Source organism: Myxocyprinus asiaticus, chromosome 16 (genome assembly GCF_019703515.2).
Source record: "Myxocyprinus asiaticus isolate MX2 ecotype Aquarium Trade chromosome 16, UBuf_Myxa_2, whole genome shotgun sequence".
NCBI classification, from domain to species: Eukaryota; Metazoa; Chordata; class Actinopteri; order Cypriniformes; family Catostomidae; genus Myxocyprinus; species Myxocyprinus asiaticus.
Window position 1 is genome coordinate 33,385,943 of NC_059359.1, and position 25,967 is coordinate 33,411,909.

General features: G+C 38.3%; 1 protein-coding gene across 2 annotated transcripts in view; it reads right to left on the reverse strand.

Moving 5' to 3' along the window:
• The window catches only part of zyx (zyxin), a 29,336-nt gene extending 15,036 nt beyond the window's left edge, over positions 1–14,300 (reverse strand). The window contains exon 1 of one of the 2 annotated variants that reach the window (XM_051720433.1): positions 14,140–14,300. The gene's annotated coding sequence lies outside the window, so the exon portion shown is untranslated. Of the gene's footprint in view, positions 1–8,623; positions 8,873–14,139 lie in introns of those variants that run through there. The other variant, XM_051720432.1, reaches the window with a different exon arrangement.
• Between the last annotated feature and the right edge of the window lie 11,667 nt (positions 14,301–25,967).

Below are 25,967 nucleotides of genomic sequence, written 5' to 3' on the forward strand. Positions count from 1 at the left end.
ATTCCTTTAGGTAATGTACTAACAGGACACAGCAGACAGTGAGAGACACATAAAGATTGACTGTCAACTTCAGGATATAATTTCAGTTTTGAATGTGTGTGCTTTCAAGTGAGCTGACCAAACTGAAGTTTTCCTTTTTTAGGCCTTAGGTATGGTCAACGGAGCTTGAGCTAAAAACAGTTGAAGTGCTTGAAACATTGTGGATGTGATATTCCTCACGACTGCACTCAAGGCACGAGTTATGCACAAATATTTACTTCAAGCATGTTTGCCATTAAAAGATGGCATTACCTCACTCTCCTCCTCCTCCTCCTCTTTCTTCTGCAGCTGAGCCAAGTGTCATTTGACCCTATGACTGAGTCATACGTTTTTTCCACTATAATTCTCATAATACAGCCGGCGAACCATATCAAAGACTCCTACTTTTGATAGTAGTAATTATGGATGATGGTAAACAATTTAAATACATAAAACTGTCTAAGCCAATCAGCTCTCTCCTTCAACGTTACCTTTCCAGGGAGATATAAAGAAGCATTTTGTGATCATGGAAAGAAAATCTTTCTGTTTCTAGCATTCCCAATGGGAGCAAAGTGTGTGTTATTCTAGCCTGATTACCTCATTATATTCGGTCAAAGCATGTTATAGTTTGTTAAAGCCAATAGCCAGTGAAGAACAAAAGGTAAGATCCAAAAAAGAGAGAAAGGGTGACATGCTTTGTATGGTATCCCATTCACATGTAGTTTCATGCATCTCAAAATTAATTTACACCTTTTCATTCAGCCCACTGCAATTCTATCAACCTCAACCTGAGCTGTGCTCTGAAGTACAAGAGCAAACAACAGTAAACCAATCAAATTTTTAACACAATCATACTTTGTGGTAGGAGTAATTTTATATCATGGTTAAGGTATATTGCAGTAGCTATTTTACTCAAAATTCAATTAAAAATGGTTTACATAAATAAACGATATAAATAATTAAATACTTTAAAAATGAAAGATCTTTTATCTCATTTTCAGTTTTAATTTGGAACTTGATGGATGGAAACCAAAAGATAAGGTTATTCATAACAAATGAATAAGTCCCAATGAACAACGAAACTAATATGAAAAGGACAATTCCGACTCTACATTCTGATTGACATTGAAGCCAACATAAAATAGCTGATATGCACACCTACGTCCGCAAATCTGTTGAATTCTATATTAACGCGCCAAGTTGCGACTTTACCCGAAAACAACTAAACTCTGCTTTTTGTTGTATCTAATATCAACATGCCCTAATAACAAGTCATTTATTGCTTTGCCTGGTTTGGGACACATCCCACTCTGTTTTTTCCCTTTACTCCAAGTTACTTTGTCATCCTCATGTGTAAATAATGTAAAGTCTTTCCCAAATACAGCGATGAAAATAATCTACCATATAAATGGCATAGCAAAATCTCTACCAACTACATATTTCTATCACACAGTATATACCCTGAGCCCATTTTCATGCATATTCTTACGCAGATCCTGCTTTAAAAGGTGCACTCGGTAGGTTTTTGATCATGCCGTTTTAGACTTACACTGACACCTAGCTGCGTGGAGGCAGCATCATTCAAACCCAATAGTTTTCAGTTACAAATGTCCATGTAGAAATTCACTATTCACAGTCAGCCATGAATTATTTAATTCATGAGCTAAAGTATCCAATATCAGGGTATTTAGTTACTGAGATTAAGCGAATAGTATTCGGCTGGTCATGTGATCTTAACATGGCATCCCCCATAAGGCGACCCTCTCAATGTAGAATAAAACAGCTTTTATTAGGTTCCTGATATGATTGGAGTCTTCATCTCTTGTGATTGGTCATGATTGTACATATGTTTCAAAACTGCAATTCATTTCTTTAGGAGTAAAACTTTTTTTTTTTTTATGAGGACAAAATTACTGAGTGCACCTTTAATAAGCCGTCATACAAACACCTTAAACGTCATAAAAAGATTAAACATAAACCGAACCGATTTCGTTGCATGTTAACACCTTTAACACCGGTCTTACAGGCTTATCTACTGTAATGTGCTGTGTGCTTGCCTGTTTATATTTTTATGTCAGAAGTAGACAATCATCCAATTATTTCAAATCTCACATAAACATGATTTTCTTGCATTGTCAAATTTTTTGTAGTTAACAGCATATTGGTGTGCGATCACTGTCATATTGCCCAGCCCTTGTCTGAACTCACTGGTGAATGGCATGAGCAAAAGAAATTCAGTTCACACAATTTCTAAAATGTCTTGATCACCTGACAGGAGATATAGATCCATTATGCTTTGCTTTCATGGTTAATTTTAGATGTAACTGTAACAGCTAAAGATGCTTTGATGTGGCCCACCAAACTATCTCCATATAAGAGAAGCTCTTAATGGATTCTGTATTACCAAAAGTGGAAGCACACAATTTTTGAAGGCCAAAACAGAGAGTGAAAGAGGGGTTTAAGACTATTTTTAGTCCCCAGTTTTGAGCGTGCTGTGAAAGGCAGTCACATGTAAAGTGCAAATTCTTCACTTTTTTTACTCTGGATCAGCTGTGGAGTTTAATAACGCACAAGTGCATGCTCTGATAAAATATTCACACAGGACACAAGACAAGCCATAAATCCTGGAGTTTAAAAGATTATTTATTCTTTTTGTGGTCTCCATATTAATACAAGCTTGCGAGAACTTATACTGAACTTGCATGCAATGTTCCGTGTAAGCTGTTTCAGACTGATCTCACAGTGAAATCGGAAACAGTAGGTTGACTTTTCTTTAGCTAAAATAGGTCTGCTAAATTATCGAAACACTGCCCCCAGTAGCCAAAGCGATAAGTGTTGCTGGAACTCTTGGAAACAACATGCTAACTTCCTGTGTGATCATGTTGGCTGTTTCCACTGACTGATCTTCAGCAGAGAACATGTTGGTATGGCCCTTGCCACAAAATGGAAAGGATGACCATATCCCTAATTCTGGGTTCCTTTTAGCCAAGTGCACCAAAGAGAACAAAAGACCTACAAGTTGGTCACATTTCCTATTAGTTTTGGTGCTTGTACAACCACCTATCCACCCTTCTTTGGCCATCAATGTGTGTTAGGGGGAAATTAATTCTGGTCAGTGGTTTCCTTTATTTCTAACTGAAAGCTATGCAGGATGTTCCCTCCTTAGTGAGGCCACCAGCTGCCAGTTAAGCTGCTGTATCAGGTCTCTCTGTTCAGCCAGAGCTATTTTGAGTACATTGCTGGATTCTATGATAATGTGAATAAGGAAGACAATACAGTAGTGAAAGGAGAGCCTTCCCATGCAAAACAACTTAAGTCTTACTGTGACACAATGCAATCCAAACCAGTCTAAACACATACCCAGGAAATACTCATGTTCATGGTCTGTGACTTTCATTATCCACTATTTTAAAGAAATACACTGTAAAATCGAATTAGTTAACCTTACTTAAAAAAAAAAGCATGTAAACCGACTGCCTTAAAATGTACAACCCCAATTCCTAAAAAGTTGGGACAGTATGAAAAATGCTAATAAAAACAAAAAGGACTGATCTGTAAATTATATTCACCCTTTGCTAAATTGAAAACACTACAACTACACAATATATGTTTTACCTTGTGAATTAATTTTTTTTATTTATTTATTTTATGTACAGTAATTTCAAATCAGATGATTGCAACACGCTCCAACAAAGTTGAGATGGGCAATTTAAGACTAATAACAATTTAACAAGTTAAAATAACAAGGCGATGTGAAACAGGAGATATTAAACAGGTGAGGCAATCGTGTCATAGTATTTAAGGAGCCTCCAAAAACAGCCTAGTCCTTCAAGAGCAAGGATCATTCGAGACGAAACAGATGCTTCAGCAAATAATCCAGCACTTTGAGAACAATGTTCCCCAAAAACAAATTGGAAGGATTTTGGGCATTTTACCCTCTACAGTGCACAATATAGTTAAAAGATTCAAGGAATCTGGTCAAATCTCGGTGTGTAAAGGGCAAGACAAAAACCACTTCTGAATGCGTGTGATCTCTCAGACATCACTGTCTTAAAAAACATCATTCATCTGTAATGGATATCATGTACATGGGCTTGGGATTACTTTAGTAAACCTTTGTTAGTCAACACCACTCACCGCTGCATCCACAGTTTCAAGTTAATACTTTACTATGCAAAGCAGAAGCCCTACATCAACACTGTCCAGAAGCGTCGCCGACTTCTCTGGGCTCGGTCTCATCTTAGATGGAAAGTAGAACAGTGGAACAGTGTTTTTTGGTCTGAAGAGTCCACATTTCAAAACGTTTTTGAAAAACACAGCCGTCGTGTTCTCTGGGCCAAAGAGGAAAAGGACCATCCAAGCTGTTATTAGCGTCAGGTCCAAAAGCCAGTGTCTGTATAGGCCAGGGTTGTGCCAGTGTCCACGGCATGAGGAACTCGCACATCTGTGAGGGCGCCGTTAATGTAGACATATGTACAAATTTTCCAGCACCATCTTTTCCATGCACGTCCAGGAATTTTCAGCAGGACAACTTCAAACCACATACTGGCTGAATAAGCAGAGAGTGTGGGTGCTAGATTGGCCTGTCTGCAATCCTGACCTGTCTCCAATTGAGAATGTGTGGCACATTATGAAGCACACCATCCAGCAACGAAGACCCTGTACAATTGTGCAGCTGAAAACCTGCATAATGGATGAATGGGGGAAAATTCCACATTCTAAACTTAACAAACTTGTGTCTTCAGTTCCCAAATGGTTAATAAGTGTTTTTAGAAGAAATGGTGATGTTTCACAGTGGTAAACACTTGACTGTCCCAATTTTTTTGGAGCGTGTTGCAATCATCTGATTTGAAATTACTGTACATTTTCACAAAAAAAAACAAAACAAAAAAACAATGAAATTCACAAGGTAAAACATCATATAATGTTTAGTTGTTGTGCTTTCAATATAGCCAAGCATGAATATAATTTACAAATCACTCCTTTTTGTTTTTATTAGCATTTTTCATAATGTCCCAACTTTTTTTGAATTAGGGTTGTACTTATTTGGCAGGAAATGTACATATTTGGAACTAGGAATAGTCCACTTTACTTGAGCCAAATAAGTATATTTACTTGATTTTTTAAGGCACTATTTTAATTTATTTTTTATTTTAAGTAAAGCCAACTTATTACATTTTACAGTGTAGTTCACTCCCTCAAAACAAATCTGTGATCATTACCTATCCTCACGTGTTCCATAACCGAACGTCTTTCTGCCATTGAATACAAATGGAAAAGTCATGAAGAATGTAGTGGTTGCTCTTTCCATGCAATTATTCCACGGCACTGGAGCTTTCAAACTTAAATTATTCAAAAGCACCATTAAAGTATCATAAAAATGGTCCATCTGACTTGTGCCCTATATTCAAAGTCTTCTGAAGCCATACAATACCTTTTTAAAGAGCAGACAGAAATGTAAGTTGTTCTAAGAAAGTCATACATGTTTGGCACGACATCAGGGTGGGTAGATGATGAATTTTCATTTTTGGGGTTAACTATTCCTTTAATTAGAATGTGCATTTGGAGCAGATTTTCTGAAGAACAGCTTCAGCAAAGAATTAGGTCTGACCAAACTAACACCTTCTTACTGTAAAAGTGCGTGTGTGTGTGCCATGAAAAGAGAAACAGCTGCAATATAAAGATTTCCAAGGCCTTACTCATGCACCTGCACTTCGTCATTTGATCAGAATGAGTATGAGATATAAGGAGTCGGACTCTTTTTTTCCCCTATGGAAAGGAGAAGCAGTTAATTTGAGGGATCCTGAACACTGACTACATTTAGATGGACACCAGATAGCGGCTTATTTCGAGGAAGTGGCATTCCCATTTACATGTATTGTATAAACAGCGTACTCTTTACTCCCGTGTAAATGCAGCTCGGTTAGTAAGCAGCTTTCTCCACAGCAACGTAATTTCCCCACGACGCTTGTGTAAATAACAAACATGGCATCTGAGGAACACTTCGTTATTTTCTTTTCTGTTGCTTCGATTTATTTCCAGATATTCCAGAGTTGTTGCTGTGTTTGTTTTCTTAACTTTCTATCGTGACCTGCGTTGGAATTGCGCTTCAATAGAGGGGTTTTCCTCTTCCTTCAAACTCTGGGATTTCCCCCAATGTACAAGCGCATATACACGAACATATGGGACAGTCTGCATTTTACATTTGGTGTGTATAAATGGGTATAGTTTACAGAGTATGTGCTTTTACCACTGTACTACCAGAAATGTTGAATTATTTCCGCTGTTTTGACTTGTTTGGCTCCATCCTATGACATTTGTTATCCGGTCTGTTCACGGACATGCACACTCCTCAAAACTTGTAAGAATGCAGCGTATGTGTTTACATGGCCACATTAAGCCGCATTCTTCAAGAGAAACCTGGGTATGTTAAACTGCTTCTTTTAATACCTTAAGCAGCATAGAGAAAACAGTGTTCTAGTTTACATGATATTTCAGATGCTGCTTTCTGCAAATACCCTGGAATGAACCGTTTTCTTAAGTGCATGTAAATGTGGTCAATGATCTAAATTTGCCTCTGGCTCCACGAGGCCTCCTTGTGCAGCCTTCAATGAGACTGTGGCCTGTACATGTTATCCTGAATGGGGAACTAGCTGAAGTGCATGAGCCATGCTAATTTGTCAAAATTCATCCTTCAACAGACAAAAAGGAATGGGACATCTTGAAAATTGCAGTAAGAAAAGTATCAATGTGATGACAGCATAGACTGCCGATGGCCAAAAGTCAAACAGATCACCCATAAACCAATAAAAATGCGTCATAATTCATCTCTGGCTTCCTATGGCTGTAAACTGACATTTTTTTTCTGCACTGCAAGTTTTCTGGCTTCCTCCACTGATGATTGTTTCTCAGCTCAAACACATCTCAGGGTAGCTGTTATTAACACTGAATGTAGATAAGAAGTTATAACTATACTAAGACTGTTGTATGAGTGTGAATATAGTGTAGTGTTGATCTTATTTAAGATCAGTTGTAGTTTTAAGTAAATTAAACCGTGTTGAAAGAAACAGCTCTTCTCACATAACAGAGGTATGTGTACTTATGCAATGACAAAAGGTGAGCTGTCGGCTTACCACTGCCAGACATTACTATATGCAGTCTGTTTTAAAAGGTGTTGTCACTTATGACATCATTGATCATACAACAATAACGATCACAATACCTGGTTACAATGACTAAAATGTGAGTAATTTCCTTTCCTGGATCCAACGTAAGAACAAAACATACAAAGCCACTCTGTTGGTATTTGGAACAGTGACAACTCAACAAGCAGCGGGATACAATTTTTTTTGGGTGACTGTGGTGAGAAACAAAAGACACATCTATGACCTGTATGGGACATGCTTCAAACAGAATGTTCCCATAATGTTAGTGTATGTTTTGGAGGACCAACTCCTAACACTCTAGGAATGTTTGTTTTATGTTTTATTGTCTTATAATAACCACAACATTCCCAGAATGTCACAGGGATCAGGTAAGCGACAGCATGCAAAATTACGTCACATGGGGTGAAGGGGGTCATAGTACGGGTCATTACTTCATAGAGTTTCAATGATGTGTTTCAACTGATGTGTTGTCACAGAATTTAGAGCCGGAACTATGTTTAAAAAAATTATTAAAAATGTAAACACGAGCAGGGCCTCATTTTACATTAAAAACAAAGTTGTGTTTAACTGAATATGCATATTTCATACAGAGCTAAGCCATAGTTTTTACAACATGATCAGTTAATAAAGTTAAATGATGCAATCTCTCATTCCAGTCCAAAGTGTATCAAGACAGGGACTATATTCTTATTGAACTGATCAATTCAAAACACTCTGGCATTGCCTAAAGACCAGCAAACCCCATTGTCATCTTTAGGGACTCCACTCAGAGAAATCCTGCATTTATCATTATAATATTCTTGCCTTACACAATGACAAGACATGACATGTCATTTCGGCCTCATTCTTCAGACATGGTGAATTTATATATATTATATATTTTTAATAATATATATATATATATATATATATATATATATATATATATATATATATATATATTTGTAAAGCTGGTCCTGGAGTTTGAATATAAAAATGCAAACTCCAGGACAAAAAAGGTGAAAGTTGCTTTCACCTTATATGGATATCTGACTGGAAACCCAGAGATAAAGCTCTATGTGAATCTGATCCCTCTTGATGGTTTAAAGCAAACTCCCACCCTGAATCTAAATGTGGAGGATGCACATTTGTTTCCATATGGTTTACATTAGACATGTTAATGCGGTATGATATACAGTTAATGCACCACAAAACTATATACTAAATAAATTCTTCACTGATGAAGGAATATGTTCCAAAAGCTGTCATAAAACGTGATCAGATCCTTTGCCAGCCATAAAACCATAATGATGATATACAAGAATATTGTTTCAATACAACTAAGCCTATACATTTCAACAAACCAGCGTGTACGCATAAAGTACTGATAGCATCTCTGCTGCTGTGTGACCAGCCGCTGCTTTATTGGTGTATAGAAAAGGGGAAATAAAGACACTTACTGCTCGGTGTTCCAAGAGAGGTGCAGATGCCAGCAACACTAAACAGATTTTCTAATGCAAACACCACGTCTAATTACAATCACTACTGTTTTGGATTAATTCCCCACTTTAAAGATTGTTATTTTTTTTAAATTTATATCGCGTTATGGCGCTGTCTTGGTGTTAAGCACCATTCTTTTAACACTAGCCTGCTCTCGTAGTGCTGCTCTCGAGTGAATCTGATCTGCCCGCATGAACTTTTTCTCCTAATGTAACGACTCTAGGCACACTTCCGGTTCGCGCTTCCGCATCCCCCTGATCGCTGGAGGAGGGACAAATCTGCGGCAAATGATGACTACAATGTTGATAGACTTCTATTATATGCAGCCAACTCTAAGAATGTTCAAAGAGAGCTCACAAGCAACCCAAAGGTTTAAACGTACATTCACCGTCAAGCATGGCTACTTTCATGCGTAGTTGACAAATAATATGGACATGAACTTGGTCATTCAACATCAAGATCTCAGGTTAAGATTAACCATTTCTAATATGTTTGTAATATTTTTTTTTTGTCAACTATAAACTTTTTAGCAGTTCACTTAAATGGTCTTGTGTGTTAAAATATTATTTTATTTTGTAATATTTTGATATTTTATTTTTCATATATCAAAGAGATGATGCAACAAATCTAGAACAGGACTCATTACTTCACACTGAAATTTCATGAGACACAACTGGCTGTCAACACACATATTGAGTTACACATAACACATAAGATACACATACATCATTTTCAGGCACTTTTTGTGTATAAATAGACACACAACTTACATAATTTCAATAGGACACACAAATGATAATAGCCAAATCATACTATATATGCATTGCACTCACTATAGTTTACTTCCACTTTGCTTCTTCGTCAACTAGCAGTGTCAAATGTAAATCAAGTCAGTCACTGACACTTCAGCGCCACCTTGAGTAAGAAATAGCATGTACACTGTGTATTCTCCATTGTCACACAGAAAATCAATGCGATATAGTAGTCATTTTTATGAATATAATACTCATTTGTCTTGTAATAAACAAATAAATAGATATCCTTTCATAGTAAGCTTATATAGATATGTAAAAATCATAACAATATATTTTATGGAAGTGCAAAAAAAAACAAAAACAAAACACATATCTCAGGTCTTTAGTGACCATATACACTTTTGCCAGTTATAAAAATATTTTTTGCAATTTTTATTTGTTTATTTTTTATATTTTATACACTATTCAGAAGACAAAGTTTGAGAAATACTAAAGAGGTGTTGGCCTAACACCTAAAAAAATGGATGAGGTACAGGGGGTGGAAGGAGGTCCCGGGTCACTAAAGACCCAAGCTATGCATTAAAGGGTTAAGCTACATTACAAAACATTGTGCTTTGGTAAGTCATTATTATGAGATATTTAGTCACATTTATTCATATTTATTTATATTAAAAAGTCATAATTATTAAGGCCGAAACATACTCTTGCAAGTACGTAAAGGCAGAAGCTTCTAGCTACATAAGCTCGATTTCGTGTGTACAGTAATTGCATTTCCAAATGTGTCAGACTGCAATTTAAAGGCCAAAACATTCTCTATGCAAGTACGTGAACACAGATGCGAGCACCTGTCCATCGTATTGCCAAGGCGCAGTCCAGTTGAACATGCTTAACGTGCGTTCCTGTGTTACCATAGCGGGAACAAACCTCAGTACTCAAGTGGGCGATAGAGTTATCTTCAAACAAAATATTTATTTTATTACTTTTTAGGGGCCAAGCACTAAAGGTGCGTAGTCCCTATTGTAATCCGTTAGTATTATTATTATTATTATTCCTCCCCAAAGGGAGTCTATGGCAGCCCATAGTACCGTTCCTAGGAAAATTATGTAATTTGGCATACTGATAGGGGTGGTCATGAACAGTCCCCATAGCAAATTTGGGACCTCTAGAACAAACTCCATTGCCGCCACCGCCATTTCAAAAATTAACTTTTCTTTAACGCATATCTTTTGAATCGTTTTTCCTAGAAACAAAATTATTTTTTGTCTGATTACTCTCCACTTAATGTTTCAAATGAACCCCCATACATTATAACTCCACCCATTACAGTAGCTGCCATCTTGGATAATTAATTTTACAGTTTAAAAGTTTCACATCCTTCAAACTTTGTCCGATTTGTCCAAACAATGGCTCAAAATAATCTCCAGACCGAGCCACACAGAAATGATAGTAAAGAATTTAGATTTTCGTCTTTGTTTAAAAGTTACAGCAGCGCAAACTTAACAAGGCCGATGTAAAAAGATGTGAAGCTGTATCTTGGCAATGGTTTGTCCTATCAAAACGAAGCTTGGTATGCCTCATGAGAACCATGGTTTGAGGGCACATTCAGAGTTTCGTGACAGCACCACCTATGGGTCAAAGAAATGTGAAAAATTGCTTTTTTTTGCCAGTAACTTTTGAACCGTATGTCCTAAAATCATGGGGTTGGTGTCTATTGGCCATACTGCCTCTCCACCATATTGACATTTAGTAAAAATTATATATCTTTAAGTACATTGTCGGATTTCAAAGAAAATTGGTATGCATCATCAACATCATATCCTGATGATACATAAGCAGTTTAGAGATATTGCTACTTATAGTTCAAAAGATAACCTACACTTCTGCGCTGACTCTAACCTCAGGATGTCTTTTTGCCACTCAGTGGACATGTCAACTGAGTGACTTGTCCACTGAGTGGCAAAAAGTGATATATCTTTTATAAAATGGCTATTTGTTGCCTGTAACTTATGAACCGTATGGCCTAAAATCATGGGGTTGGTGTCTTATGATTCCTTAGGTTATGCTGATTTTTTTCATGTCAGCCATACTGTCCCTCTGCCACATTGAATTTTATGAAAAAGTGATATATCTTTTAAAAGAATTATCAGATTTAAAAAAAAAAAAAAAAAAAAGATATTTATTTTTATGCATGATAAACATCATGTCCTGAGGATATCTGGTCAATTTTGAGACAGCACCACCTATAGTTCAAAAGGGAATCCACACTTATGTGCTGACTCTAACCTTGCAGTATCTCTTTGCCATCAGCCTGACATGTCATCTGAGTGGCTCAGTGTGTTAAAGCACAGATTTATAGTTTTAAGTGTTGTGTGTTTGAATCCCCACCTTGACAAATCATACAGTTAAAATTTCTGTTGTTACGGAGATCTTTGCATTTTAAATGTGGTCATTCATTGGTCATGCTTTTAAATGTTTGCTGGGCTTTTCTCCAGTCAAATTTTCATTTTCATTTTGTTGTTAAGTTACATGAATATGGAGTTGATCATGCTGATTATGATGATTGGCTGTGATTGCTCTATGCTTGGTATGTCCCTTTGGTGACCATCAATGTTGTGGTCCAGTGGACTGTGCAGTGACCTGTTAAACAAGAAGTTGTAGGTTCAAATCCATCCTGAGGTGATGTGTTTGTGCTTTATGTCATATGTGATCTTTGGTTTGTGGTTAATGTTTGCCATTTTGGTTCTTGGCCATGTGCTTGCAGCTATATTTATTCTTATTTTTTATTTCTTGTTCTTGACTGATTTTAAAATAGATTTTATGTGTCTTGTATCTATGTAAAGTTGTATCTATAAAAATGTGCTATATAAATAAACTTGCCTTGCCATTAAATGGATGTGTAATTATTCAGGTATGTTGCTATAAATAAATTGACTATAACGTACTTGCTCAGCAATATTCTCTTCAAACTGTTGCTCCGCCATGACAATAGTTAGTTTAAAAGAGAAAACTCACCTTAGAAGTGGACAGTTCACACTAATCTCGCTATAGCGCCCCTTGCGGCAACGCTGAGAATGCAATGCGTACTTGAGTTGGGTTATGAATTTAGGTCTGACACATTTCAGAAGGCACTGATGCATGAAATAGAGCTTGCGTAGGAAGATGTGTCTGCATTCACATACTTGCATAGAGTATGTTTCTTCCTAGCACAACGTTGCCACAAGGGGCGCTATAGCAAGATTTGTGTGAACTGTCCACTTCTACAGTGAGTCAGTAAAGTACAGCATTTTTAAAAATAAGTAACACTATCATCTGAGTACTGAGGTTTGTTCCTGCCACGAAAACGTAAGAACACACGTTAAGCATGTTTAACTGGACCATGCGTTGGCAATGCCATGGCCAAGCGCTCGCATCTGCGTTCACGTACTTGCGCAGAGTATGTTTCGGCCTTTAGATTGCAGTCTGACACATTTGGAAATGCAGTTACTGTACACACGAAATCGAGCTTACGTGAATTTTGAGATATAAAGTCAGAATTATGAGACACTAAGTTGTAATTTTGTGATAAAAAGTAAAAATTATTAGATTAGTATTTCATAATTATGATTTACAATCTCATTATTTTGATTTTTAATATCTACGCCTTTTCCAATTTTCGTGAGTGCGCTAATTCTAAGCGCAGTTTTCGTGGCAGCGCAAAGCGCAAGTGGGTGTGAGTAGGATTGTTTGTGCTATCTGTGGGTGTATGCATGCAAACTGTGGGTGTATTGTATATTAATGAAGTGGCACAAGCGCAGTTTGCTATTTAACTGAGAAACAGGTAATTGCGCTAAGACATCTGAGAAGCAGGTCTATTCTCTGCGCAAAGTTTAAAATCGGTTCCTGATTTGCTGTTTGGGGATTCCACCAGCAGATGATATCAAAGAGCTATCGATCACTTTTAATACTAGTGATGATTTGTGTGTCATTAGAACAATATGATTAATAATAATAATAATAATAATAATAATAATAATAATACGTTTACTTTGTAAAACCAATAGTCCCAGAGAGGCCAATAGAGAACATACAACACATACATTGTTGTCTAAAGTCAGTACAGTCACAGAGCAGGAGATGCATTCCACAGACAGCCCATTTACAGTACCAAATTCTTTAAATTGGCTGTCTTAATTTATATCTATGTTGCTTGTCAGGTAATGGAATATACAGTATAATAGGAAGGAGACAGTGCAATAAGCAGAGAAGAACCTCAGAATTAAATTGCACTTGACCCAGCCATTAGCATTTTGTGCATGCAATTTCGCCAACCCATTTGCGCTTACACTTAGCGTCTGCTTGAACAAAAATATCAAAACCTCATGGCCATGCTCATTGACTTTGTGCATATAACGTATCACATAGTGCTGTGTTTAAGGCAAAGCACTCTAAGGGCCCACTATCTCATAATTTGTACTTTTTTTTTTTTTCAATGTTGACTCTTTAATATCGTAATTATGACTTGTGTCATAAAAATGACTTAGAACTTAATAATTATTACTTTGAATCTCATAATTATGACTTTTTACCTTAGAATTATGACTTTTAATGTAATAATTATGACTTTTAAACGAAAGCAAAAACATTTTTTCAGTGTGGCGGAAATGAAAGCATTGGACACTAATTAAATAAAAAGTCTTAACAAGCCACATTGTCTTGTTGTATTGAAAACAGCTTTGGCTTACCTGTTTGTCACGAATCCTCTCTCTCTCCTTCTCCTCCACTTTCAGTACTTGTATGTCTCTCTGTAAGCCAGAAAATCAATGCACAGCTGTTGGACCCTCCCCCTACATGTCTCTTAAAGGAATGACACCATCCCTCCCACCAAACAAGTTCTCTCTCGTTTGACTTTCGCACAGGTTGTGTCTATTACCAAATGCTTCTCTCTCCTTCTTTCCCCCACTCTCTCGCCCCCTTTGGATTCTTTAAACATTTTTCATTCTATGACATCAACCCTGCCTGCCTTTCCTTGTAAGGGCAGAGTGGGTGAGTAAGTGTTTGAGAAAGAGAGCCAGAGAGAGGGAGGGAAAGAGGGAGAGATAAAGGAGATTGGGGGTTGATTAGATACAGACATAGGAATGGTTGGCAGGACACAGGAGAGAGGAGAGGAACATAGAGTGCTTAGTGCGGCAATCAAACTCACACCAAACCCAGAGTCTCCCTCAAAAACAACACTTGCAAAGTCAAGTTAGTTTTAAGAGTCGTGGTCAACCTCTATGTTGCTGTCCATACTATTTCCACTGCTGGTTCCAGCTTAATTTGAAGCAAAAAGGGTCACACAAAAGATATTAACAGCGCTGAAAGTTTCAGTGCTGAAAGAGTTTAGCACACATCCAAGTAAAAAGAAATGGAGAAGAGCTTTCTTTCATGGACTGGCACTGTTGTTCTCTAATGAGAGTTAAAGCTAAAGTACGTAATTTTATCGATGTTAAAAATACTTTACCCTCTCCCAGTTTAATAAACAAAGACAACTATAAGAAAGCCTGGTGAGAAGACCAGCATAGTTGATTACCAGCATATGTGGTTTTTGCATGCTGGTGTTCCAACAAGGCTTCTTGACTAGCTTAACCAGCAATATTTCTTTGGTTAATTATGCTTGATGACCTGCTTCACCAGTAAAGCTCTGCTGGCCCTTTGTGGCTATAGTGGCCCACCAGCTCGACTAGCAAACCACAATCAAACTAAGCTTAAACTTACCTGGTTAGCCACTAAAACCTGCTTTGTGAAATGCTATAAAACATTGCTTTGTGCATCCCGACCAGCCCAGCACTGCAGAATTGGTTCAACCAATGCCAATGTTAGTTTAGGACAGGACTGTCTGTGACTAATGGCAGACAGGGGGAGTGTTAGGGAAACCTGTTTGAAAACAGGTTATATATTTGTGATTTTGTTTTTAAGAAGAAGAAATCCTTTATTATTGTCATACATTTTGCATATATACAGTGAAATTCTTTTTTTTCTTTTTTCACATATCCTAGCTAAGCTGGGGTCAGAGTGCAGTGTCAGCCATGATACAGCACCACTGGAGCAGATAGGGTCAAGGGCCTTGCTCAAGGGCCCAACAGTGGCATCTTGGCAGTGCTGGGGCTTGAACCCCCAACCTTCTGGTCAGTAACCCAGAGTCTTAACCACTGAGGCAGCATTGCCCCTATGTTGGTGATGCTAGCGGTCCAGAAATTACGCACGTCATTTAATTTATCTCAAAAGAGTGTCAATGCTTAAATGCTCAAGGTGTATTAGAGAATTACACTCATGTGAGGATGTGGCGGTAGCCATCCTGCAGGAAGGTAATTCCACCCATCCTGCACATCTGTTAGTTTTAAACTCTCTCTCTCTCTCTCTTTCTCTCTCTCTCTCTCTCTCTCTCTCTCTCTCTCTCTCTCTCTCTTTCCTTTTCTCACCCTAACACTCTTTATCCTCCTGAGGCCTATTAATGATTCAGGTGCATTATGTTGTTTCTTTTTTTTTCACACAGTGGCCTGGAAAATATCTGCTGTTCATTCCGAATGCACAGCTCTCCATTGCAGTCTCCCTTTAGCATATGCACTGAGTGAACTATCAAGGGAACATATGGCCGGCTGCCATTGTAAATCAGCACTCCAATACAACAAGGAGATTTTGTTACTATGGAAAAAGCTGTCATCAATCACAGTACTTGTTTTAATCTTTCCATACGGATCCAGATCCTAACCAACATCCGGTGTGGTCACTTGGTGAGTTATGACAGTAAAATAACAGTTTAAAGTAAGCCATCTCAGAATAGGCTGAAAATTTCCTAACCCTAAACAAATGAAGAGGACATGCATAAAGTATGTAGTTTATGGGCAGTTTCTGGAGCTAGCCCTTGGATCCCTTAGTGTGAGAGGTGAGTTTGCACAGACGGAGACTCTCTGGCATCAAAGTGCAGCCTGGAACTCTGCCAACACTTAGCATGGAACAATCCCTCTCTTCCCCCTCCCTTGCTATGAGTCATAGTGAGTGAACAGTGTACTTCTTAGCTAAACTTTAACATGCACATTCAGTGACATAGTCTGCCTAATTTACTGGACACAGAGGGAGTCATATTACTCTTTCTCCTCTTTTTCTCAGAGGTTATGTGTATTCAGAAACAATGGTTTTTGTGTTGTCTCAAAGAAATGTGCATAATCGCACAAACACGCATAAGCATGTACTGGGCATACCAAACACATTCATGCATTTGCAAATAGAAACTTGCTCCACATATTTGCACAGGATCACACCATAATGCACACATTAGCGGTGTTTGCTAAGGCCACCATCACTAGAACTATTGCTCATAGTTAGGGTTAGTGGTTTTTCAAAATCCCTAACCCTAAGAATTGAACTTTAGGTATATAGCTTGACCCACACGTTTGTATTATGGACATGAGTAATTTCTGAAATCATGTGGCTTGTTAAAAAGAGTTGTGCTGTTACTTTTGTAAGTGATCAGAGTTCTGATTTTCACATGGTAAATAAAAAAAAATCACCTGGCAAATTCCATAGACTTACAATGAAGGAGGAAACCAGACCATTTCTGGATGGGCTTTTCTGACTTGCGCAGGTAAGAAACCACACAGAACACCCTAGCAATGCCCTAGAAGTTGCCCAAAACATCCTAGCAACTGCATAGCAATGCACTGGCAACCACAAACAACACCCTAGCATCATTGCAGTGAGTTTAACATGGGCAAACACCACTCACATTTTATAATAATTTTTTTTTATTAGAACATTTGAAATTCAAGTTTACCCAGTGCTGTTTTTAATCTTGACTAAAATCATGGTTATAGTTCAGTTACTGTCCACTAGGTGCCAGCACACAGTCTTACAGTGTAGTGTTTTGACTGAGGAAGTCTATTTGGAGAGAACTATCCCTTAGCGTTCCCATTCATCCCAATGGGGCAGAAATGTGAAGCATATAATTTTATAAAAGCACTATTTCTTATGTTAAAACTTTATTATTTATAAAGCTATAAAGCCATTGTGATCATGTGTCAAAACGGCTTACAAATAAGTCATGATAATTCTATACCGAATTTCTCCCCCTTTTCTCCCCAATTTGGAATGCACAATTCCCAATGTGCTCTAAGTCCTTGTGGTGGCGTAGTGACTCGCCTCAATCCAGGTGGTGGAGGACAAATCTCAGTTGCCTCCACGTTTGAGACATCAATCTGCACATCTTATCACGTGGCTTGTTGAGCGCGTTACCGTGGAGACATAGCGTATGTGGAGGCCCATGCTATTCTCCACGGCATCCATACACAACTCACCACGTGCCCCACTGAGAGTGAGAACCACAGTATAGCGACCACAAGGAAGTTACCCCATGTGACTCTACCCTTCCTAGCAACCGGCCAATTTGGTTGCTTAGGAGACCTGGCTGGAGTCACTCAACACGCCCTGGATTCGAACTCGTGACTCCAGGGGTGGTAGTCAGCGTCTTTACTTTCTGAGCTACCCAGGGCCCCAAAAATATTTTTAAAATTCTGTATCCAGTAATTACAAATGCCTGGATAAGGTTATTAAAAATTCATTGAATTTCATCGGTCAAAAAGGATAGGCACCCTGTTAAATAGACCCACCAAAAAATACAGTACTATAATGTAATACATGCTGGCAAAAATTATTTCGTCAGAATACATGGCTACTTTTAAATGTCTGTCAATGGAGGAAGGTGGTTTTTGCCCCAGAACAGTGTAGTAACAGAATCTATCATCAGAGGCTAAGTGGATCATGCCAACCAACCAAACTTTGACCTCTTGTTTAGGATAAGAAGAAACAGAGAGAAAGATGTAAAGTGGTTTTGAGGTTGGTGTTTAGCTAATACAGATCCACTCTAGGAAAATGTTTGATGGACAACAAAGTTTAGAGGATGGACACTTGACAAGTCTTATACATGGAGTAGTTTGGACAGATACAGGGAAGCGATGATGATGAACAGATAGACAGGAGTCTAGACAAGAAGGGAGGGAATGTAGGTTAACTTGAAGAGAGAGGAAACATCTGAATTATAGAGGAGGGATGGGAGCTCCTCAAGTATTCCAATTTAGTGACACAGAGACACTCTGAGGCACAAATTTAAAAGAGGGCAGAGAGAATACCTTTGAATACAGTATGTCCAGAGGTGGGTAGGGTAGCCAAAAACCTTACTCAAGTAAAAGTACAATTACTTAAAAAAAATTACTCAAGTAGAAGTAAAAGTAATAATGTTAAAAATTACTCAAGTAAGAGTAAGTATCCAATAAAAAGAATAATCAAGGAGTGAGTAACTAGTTACTTTCACATATAATGTAATGGATATTTGCTCTCCTATATTCCAGTACATGACACACATTTAACATGCATTACAGAATGATTATTATTATTAATAATAAAACTACTATTAATGTTATTGTTAATAATGGAAATTGTCATAATTCACCACCATGTTGTTCCAAACCCATATGACTTCATTCGTCCATGCATCAAATTAAAGGGAAAGTTCACCAAAAAAAATTAAATGCTCTCATTTTCTCACCCTCATGCCATCCCAGATGCATATGACTTTCTTTCTTTTGCAGAACACAAATGAAGATTTTTAGAAGAATATCTCAGCTCTGTTGGTCCATACAATGCAAGTGAATGGTGACCAGAACCACTGAAGCTCCAAAAAGCACATAGAGGGAGCATAAAAATAATTCATACTATTTTCAGAAGCAATATGATAGGTGTGGGTGAGAAACAGATAAATATCTATAAATATATAATATATATATAGTCCTTTTTACAATTAATTCTCCTCCCTGCCCAGTAGGTGGCGATATGAACAAATAATTGAATCAGCAGAAACACAAGGAGAAGAATGTGAAAGTGGAGATTTATTAGGATTTAAATTTTGATCTGTTTCTCACCCACACTTATCAGATCTCTTCTGAAGACATAGATTGAACCAGTATCATTTGAATTACTTTAATGCTGCCTTTATGTGCTTTCTGAGCTTCAGAGTTTTGTTCACCATTCATGTGCATTCTATGAACAAACAGAGCTGAGATATTCTTCTAAAAATCTAATGGAATTAGGGTGAGTAAATGATGTGAGAATTTTGGGAAAATTATTCCTTTAAGGAGAAGTTAGACAGAATGCTAGCCTTAATCATTACTTTCACAGCATGTTTTTTACTCCCTCCATATTTTGAAAGGGAATGGAGACTGTCAGTCCCTAACATTCTGTCTAACCACTTTTGGGTTCCGCAGAATACAGAACGTTTCACGGGGTTGGAAGAACATGAGGGCGGGAAATGATTAAAGTCTGAACTATCACTTTAAGGATGCTTCTCAGATTTGGATGAATCTGTCAATTGGAAGAGAAGTTTGGAAACCTTTTTCTAATAATTATTAGTGTGAAAAACATGAACAATGTCACACAGTTCCAAATTATATATAATGTGTAATTATACACTGAAGCAAGATCATGCTTTATTCATGCCTTCTGTCATTATTTCACAGCTTTTTACATCCTGTGTGAATTTAGTTCAGTGACGGTCCAGCATTGTCAGTGTCAAAAGAATTTAGATAATTAGTTCTGTACACTAAGTATAAATTGCACCTTATCTGGAAGCATGTTGTCCATAAGACAAAGCCGCCTGCATCTGTCAAACACTGCGCAGGTGCCAACCTTGCACGTGCAAAAATGCTCACAATTGCGATAGGCAGGGCAAAACATTTGCACTTAACGTGTACAATAGGCACTGATATGTTGCAGCACTGATATAAAAATGTAAACTTAGAAACTGAGGTCATAAGAGCCCACAGTTACAGATTCACGCTGAAAATAAATATCACCACAGACAAGCCCACATTATTACAATCTCTGAAACTGACCTCACTGTGTTTTCTTAAACTGGAGCTGCAATTTTAATCTTGAAATATATCCTTGTCTTGGTGTAAAATGAAGGCATTGTGTGGAGTGAAGAAATGTTTGTTTTGCCCGCTTGCTTCTGTAGTGTTGAACGCGACTCGAGTGACAGCGTGCAGCAGCTGTGAAGTTCCGCTGTTGTAAGAGTCCCATAACTCCTTACAAAAATCTCAATAAATTACGCATTTATTAACAATTATTAAATTAAAACCAGGAATGTAACGACAGGAATGCTACATATTGTAATGAAGTAAAAGTAAAAACATTTAATCAGAAATTTACTTAGTGAAAAGTACAGACCATAAATCATACTCATAAAGGTACATTTTTCCAAAAAGATTCTCAAGTAAATGTAACGGAGTAAATGTAGCGCGTTACTACCCACCTCTGAGTATGTCCTCATGAAAAGATAGGATAATGAGGCAAGCTACGTCTCAATAGTTTCTAGAGACCTTGACCAATATAAATGCTGTTTCTAGAGACCTGGACCAATATACTGTCAGTGCTGTTCAAACAAAAGTATGACAGAGATACAGTGGGGTTCCACGTTGAAAATCTGGGATTCAAAATCTAATTTTAATCTGGGAGTATACAGAAAGTTTTAGGATTTTAAAAAATATGAATCAAAGGAAAGATATGACATAAAATGAATAAGTACGTATTTAAGATTCTGCACTATTTGTAGTTTACTAATCAAATAAGCAGATTTGTGGCACTGATCATGTTACCTCCTTGCTATTAAAGGTCAGATTTCCTAGCTTTCATTGAAACTCACAAGATTCTATTTGAAACACTCTAAAATCATATTGGGATAAAATGGATCATCAGGTTTTACATAAACTAATGCTAGCTGAACTGCATGGTGTCAGTGCAAGCTATCCATGTGTGCAGATTTGATTGCGTGTGCATGCACGTTTACATGTGCATGACTCTTATTAATGATATACATCATACTAATCACAGCTGTCTAAATCCAAAGCACACTTCATGCTTCAAAAGGGTATGTAATCTACTGTACATGCTTGTGTGTGTGGATCAGAGCCATCCACTAAAGACATAAATCAGGGCCCTGGAGTGTATATCAAATCTCTCTTGGTCAATTTCAACATAAATAGAATTGAACAAACACTGTCGGAGAGAGCGCTCAATAAGACAACAAAATAACAAACACATATTGATCCAGATACCTGTTTCCTTTTGCCTTTTTGTTTGCATGTACATGTGTGTGAGAAAGGAAGGACAACAGAATTGGGGTTACAGGGTTCAGAGTCTTGTATTATTGCTCACTAAGGTGTGTGTGTGAGAGAGGGAGATGACATGTGGTACTAATTATCCCAGTCTCATTACCCAACCCCATTTGTCTTAAGTTCCAAGCACAATCCAATTCACAGAAAGATCATTCATTGGGCAGCACCAGTCTACAGGTAATGACAACCCCTGTGTGTATTACATAAGCTGCCTTAATTAAGGGATATTCACTTTGTAATACAACTGCTTGTCTTGTGCAGGAGTCTGGGAATAATCAAAGGAGTCTGGTGAACTCAACTGTTCGGCAAAGCATTTTTTCAGGAAAAACCTAATGCAGTGCTGTAACCTAATGTGTGACTTTCTTAGATTTCTTAGCAGTGTTGTTTGCTAGGTATTTGTAAAAATAAAAAATAAAACTATGGCAGGGCGGAGGGCGGGTCAGGGTCGTGATTCCACACACCCGGCCCCTAATTAGGCTGATGAACCCCGAGAGGGATAAAGGTGACCGGAGACGGCGGTGCGACAGAGAGAGAGTTACGGTCAGCTGCCCGACACCTGTGTGTGTGTCTTTTGGTTCAGTTCTTGATTAAACTATTATTTATACTATCAAGCCAGTTCTAGCCTCCTCTCCATTGAAATGTGTTACAAAAACTTATATTAATAGAGTTTCCGTTGCCTATATATTGTTGAACAAGTAAAAGTCAATACATTTATAGCAACTTACCTTTCTCCCAATTTGGAATGCCCAATTCCCAATGTGCTTTTTAAGTCCTCATGGTTGTGTAGTGATTTGCTCTGGGTGGTGGAGGACGAATCCCAGTTCTCTCCGCCTCTGAGACCGTCAACCCGTGCATCTTATCATGTGGCTTGTTGCGCGTGTGGAGGCTTCACGCCATCCACCGTGGCAACCACACTCAACTCACTACGTGCCCCACTGAGAACGAACCACATTATAGTGACCACGAGGAGTTTACCCCATGTGACTCTACCCTCCCTAGCAACCAGGCCAATTTGGTTGCTTAGGAGACCTGGCTGGATTCACACCCTGGGATTTGAACTAATGAGCTTGCGAACTCCAGGGGTGGTAGCCAGCGTATTTTACCACTGAGCTACACAGGCCCCTATAACAACTTACCTTAATAACCATTCCAGTTTAATGGTACAAACTTTTGAAGATTTTGAGCTCTATCGCTCCTTTGAGTTACCAAGAGTAACTAACTAGTAGAGCAGAAACTAACATTAAGCATGTTCAGCCGGGCCGCATATTGGCAATGCGTTGGACAAGCGCATCAGCGTTCACGTACTAGCTTAATGTATGTTTATGGCCTTTGATGTTAATGCATTACATAGATTTAAATGAATTTACTCATAATTTTTTACATTCAATTTTTACCCAAGAAAATAAATCTTAGGTTTTGTCTAAGTAAAGCAAAATTCCAGACAATCAGGGCGTTTTCACACCTGGCTTGTTTGGAGCATTTTTTTCGGAACCTGGTGCGTTTTCTCCCTTGGTTCGGTTTGTTTAGGCATATATGAACAAAGCAATCACACTTGTATCTGCTCCAAAACAATCAGTCCGAGACCACCTAGACGAGGATGTTTCGGACTGATTGCAAATGAACCGTGGAGCGGTTTGCTTGTGGTGAGAATGCAATCTGACCCAATGGCAAACGAACCAAACAATATCCTTATAAAAACCATGATCATACCTGATGGCTCTTTGGAGAAGACATCTGTAGGTCAGCTCTTCACTGTAATTCAGCATCAAAATTTTGATATAGCCTTTTGGCAACTATATTAGACATCATTGCACGTTTAATATAGGAGCTGTTTCATAATTCTGTACGATCACTTTTCTCTTTCGGATAGTGGCAGAGCACAGCTAGGATGACAGATAAAAGCCATTTTTATTATTCACTCTGCCGTGTGTGTGTGTGTGTGTGTGTGTGTGCGCGCGCGTGCACACGAGAGAAAGGTAAAAGTAACCGTGAGAAAAGCCACTTTTCAATGCAGAAATAATGCAAAAACAATTAATGATGGATAAAAATAACCATGACGTAAATTTTACAACTCATGTCATCCGTGTGTCGGATAATGTGTATGTGCAGTGCAACCTCTGACTGGAACGTGCATTCTTTACTATGCGTTGACGTTTTGCATAGGCGTGACATTACATTACAACAATACTCAAAAATTTGTAATGCTAAATTGTGACAAATAAGGGACAGTTTGCTCACATGTGGCTTTTATTGACACAGTTTTGGTTCATTTTGAAATGTCGCCTTGTGAAAGGGAACCGAACCAAGAAGAAAATGCAATGATGTAACAATTTTAGTCCCTGTCTCGGAACAAATGAAACGAGCTGCAGGTCTGAAAACGCCCTCAGTATAACATAACTTTATTGTATTAAGAAAGCAGATTCTTTATACATAGAATAGAAAGAGATGAGTGCTGCACATTAAGATTCACTTTAAAAGTTTTAAAATTAACATACATAAATGAATAAAAATCAAAAGTGTCACTCCAGAGGACCAAATGCAATATCAAGTTGATAAATTACATACCAAATTTACTACAATAAATTGATTACAGTAAGTCACAATAGAAGAATAAATAGCTTTAATAAAATAATAGAGTAGGAAGGCTGGGGCTGGCCACCAGGTAGGCAGTTCATACAGGAACGTTGTTGATGTATTTCTACTAAAACTGGAAGTTGGCGCAGGACATGTCAAATGGCTCGTCTCTGGAGCACTGAGAAGATGTGGGGGAGCGTACGTTCTTGTTCTAGATAACATTTGATTCTAGATAACATTTCTCAGCAGCTTTGTGACATCATACATTTTCCTGGGTTTGGAAGAGAGAGACTGATTTTAAATGCATATATCTGCTGAAAACGAATTTTGCAACGTTTAGAAATACATTAGCATATAGATAACCTTAGTCCTTAAAAGTAACAAAACTTTCATTTTGATTTCATGGGGTCTTTGAAGAAACATTAATCAGATGCAAACTGAACAGCATAAAGTAAAGGGGCTGTTGGGCCTCATGTGCTCAGATAGGAGACAAAGGCAGGCCTACACACAGTCATAAAGCCTGACTAAGGCCTGTAGGAACACTCAAAGGCTGATAACACAAAAACGGCACCAAAATCAAACAAAGGGGAGTCCAAACAGACTGCAGATCCCATCAAGCCTTGCTCACTTTACACCTAGATGTGAAATTCTTAAGGATCGAACTCTCAACTCCTATTGGATGAAACGCACGACAGAACGCATCCCTCAACCATGATGTCATCAAGAGTATAAAACCCCGGAGATTCCTCCTAAGCCTTGCTTCCAGCGACAGTATTCGCCGCATCTATTTGCAGCCCTGCTGCTCCCAGGTGTAGCCTCGCTGCCCAAGGAAGTAATGTACGTACCTGAACTTTGGCCATACAATCTCCATCTCGAGATTCTCCATGTTCCACTGAGCACGATAATGGATCCGAAGGAGACCACTGAGCAATCCGCATCTCACCCTTTTGCCTGCAGAAGTGAAGAAAGAAGATTTCTCTTCCTTCTTCAACCGAGTCGACTTCGCTAACCCGCCGAGAATCAGTCGCCGTACCGCCCACCGACAGAGCGAGGAAACGACCTCCCGTCATCACCCGAGCTTCGAGGAACTGAGTCAGAGTCAAACATTGGACGAACACATTCTACAAATGTCCTCATGCGACTCAAGTAAGAGGTTTATGTCTGGGCCACGTTGGACTATTTGTACATTACCGCCATCGCGGGTGAGACGCACACTGAGTTTATCCATTAAAGAACCAACAACCGTGGCGGACGATTTACGAGCCGTTCACCGCATCTTTGAGTGATAAAACTAATGGTTGCCGTCTCTCCCATGATTGCTAAACCGGCTTTGGTGCCGTCACCCTGTTCTCTCTCTCTCATACTAACCGCACACACACATGACCCCTCTCAAACATACCTGCACACATTTTTGGTGAACAGATAACTTGGCGATAGAGCCCAGCTTTTTCCCTAAGTTATCGTATTATTAACCAGTCTCTCCACCCACATTCGCGGCCACATTCTCTGGCAGGAAACGGGACACACTCTCTACGAGAGCCACACCCGCCATTTTGTGCACTCCTTCTCTCCTTACACACACACACATACACATCTGCCCTCATGTATTATAGGATTATCTGTTACCATATCTAATCATGTTACTGTGTAGTTTGTACTTGGAAGTTGGAAGTTTATCGACCGCAATGTATTGATTATTAATTTATGTTACTGCATCAACAAACTTTATTATACTTTAAAGAGAAGTGTTCTGGCATTGTTCTGCATGCACCTGTGCCAAGGGCTGGCAGGGGATG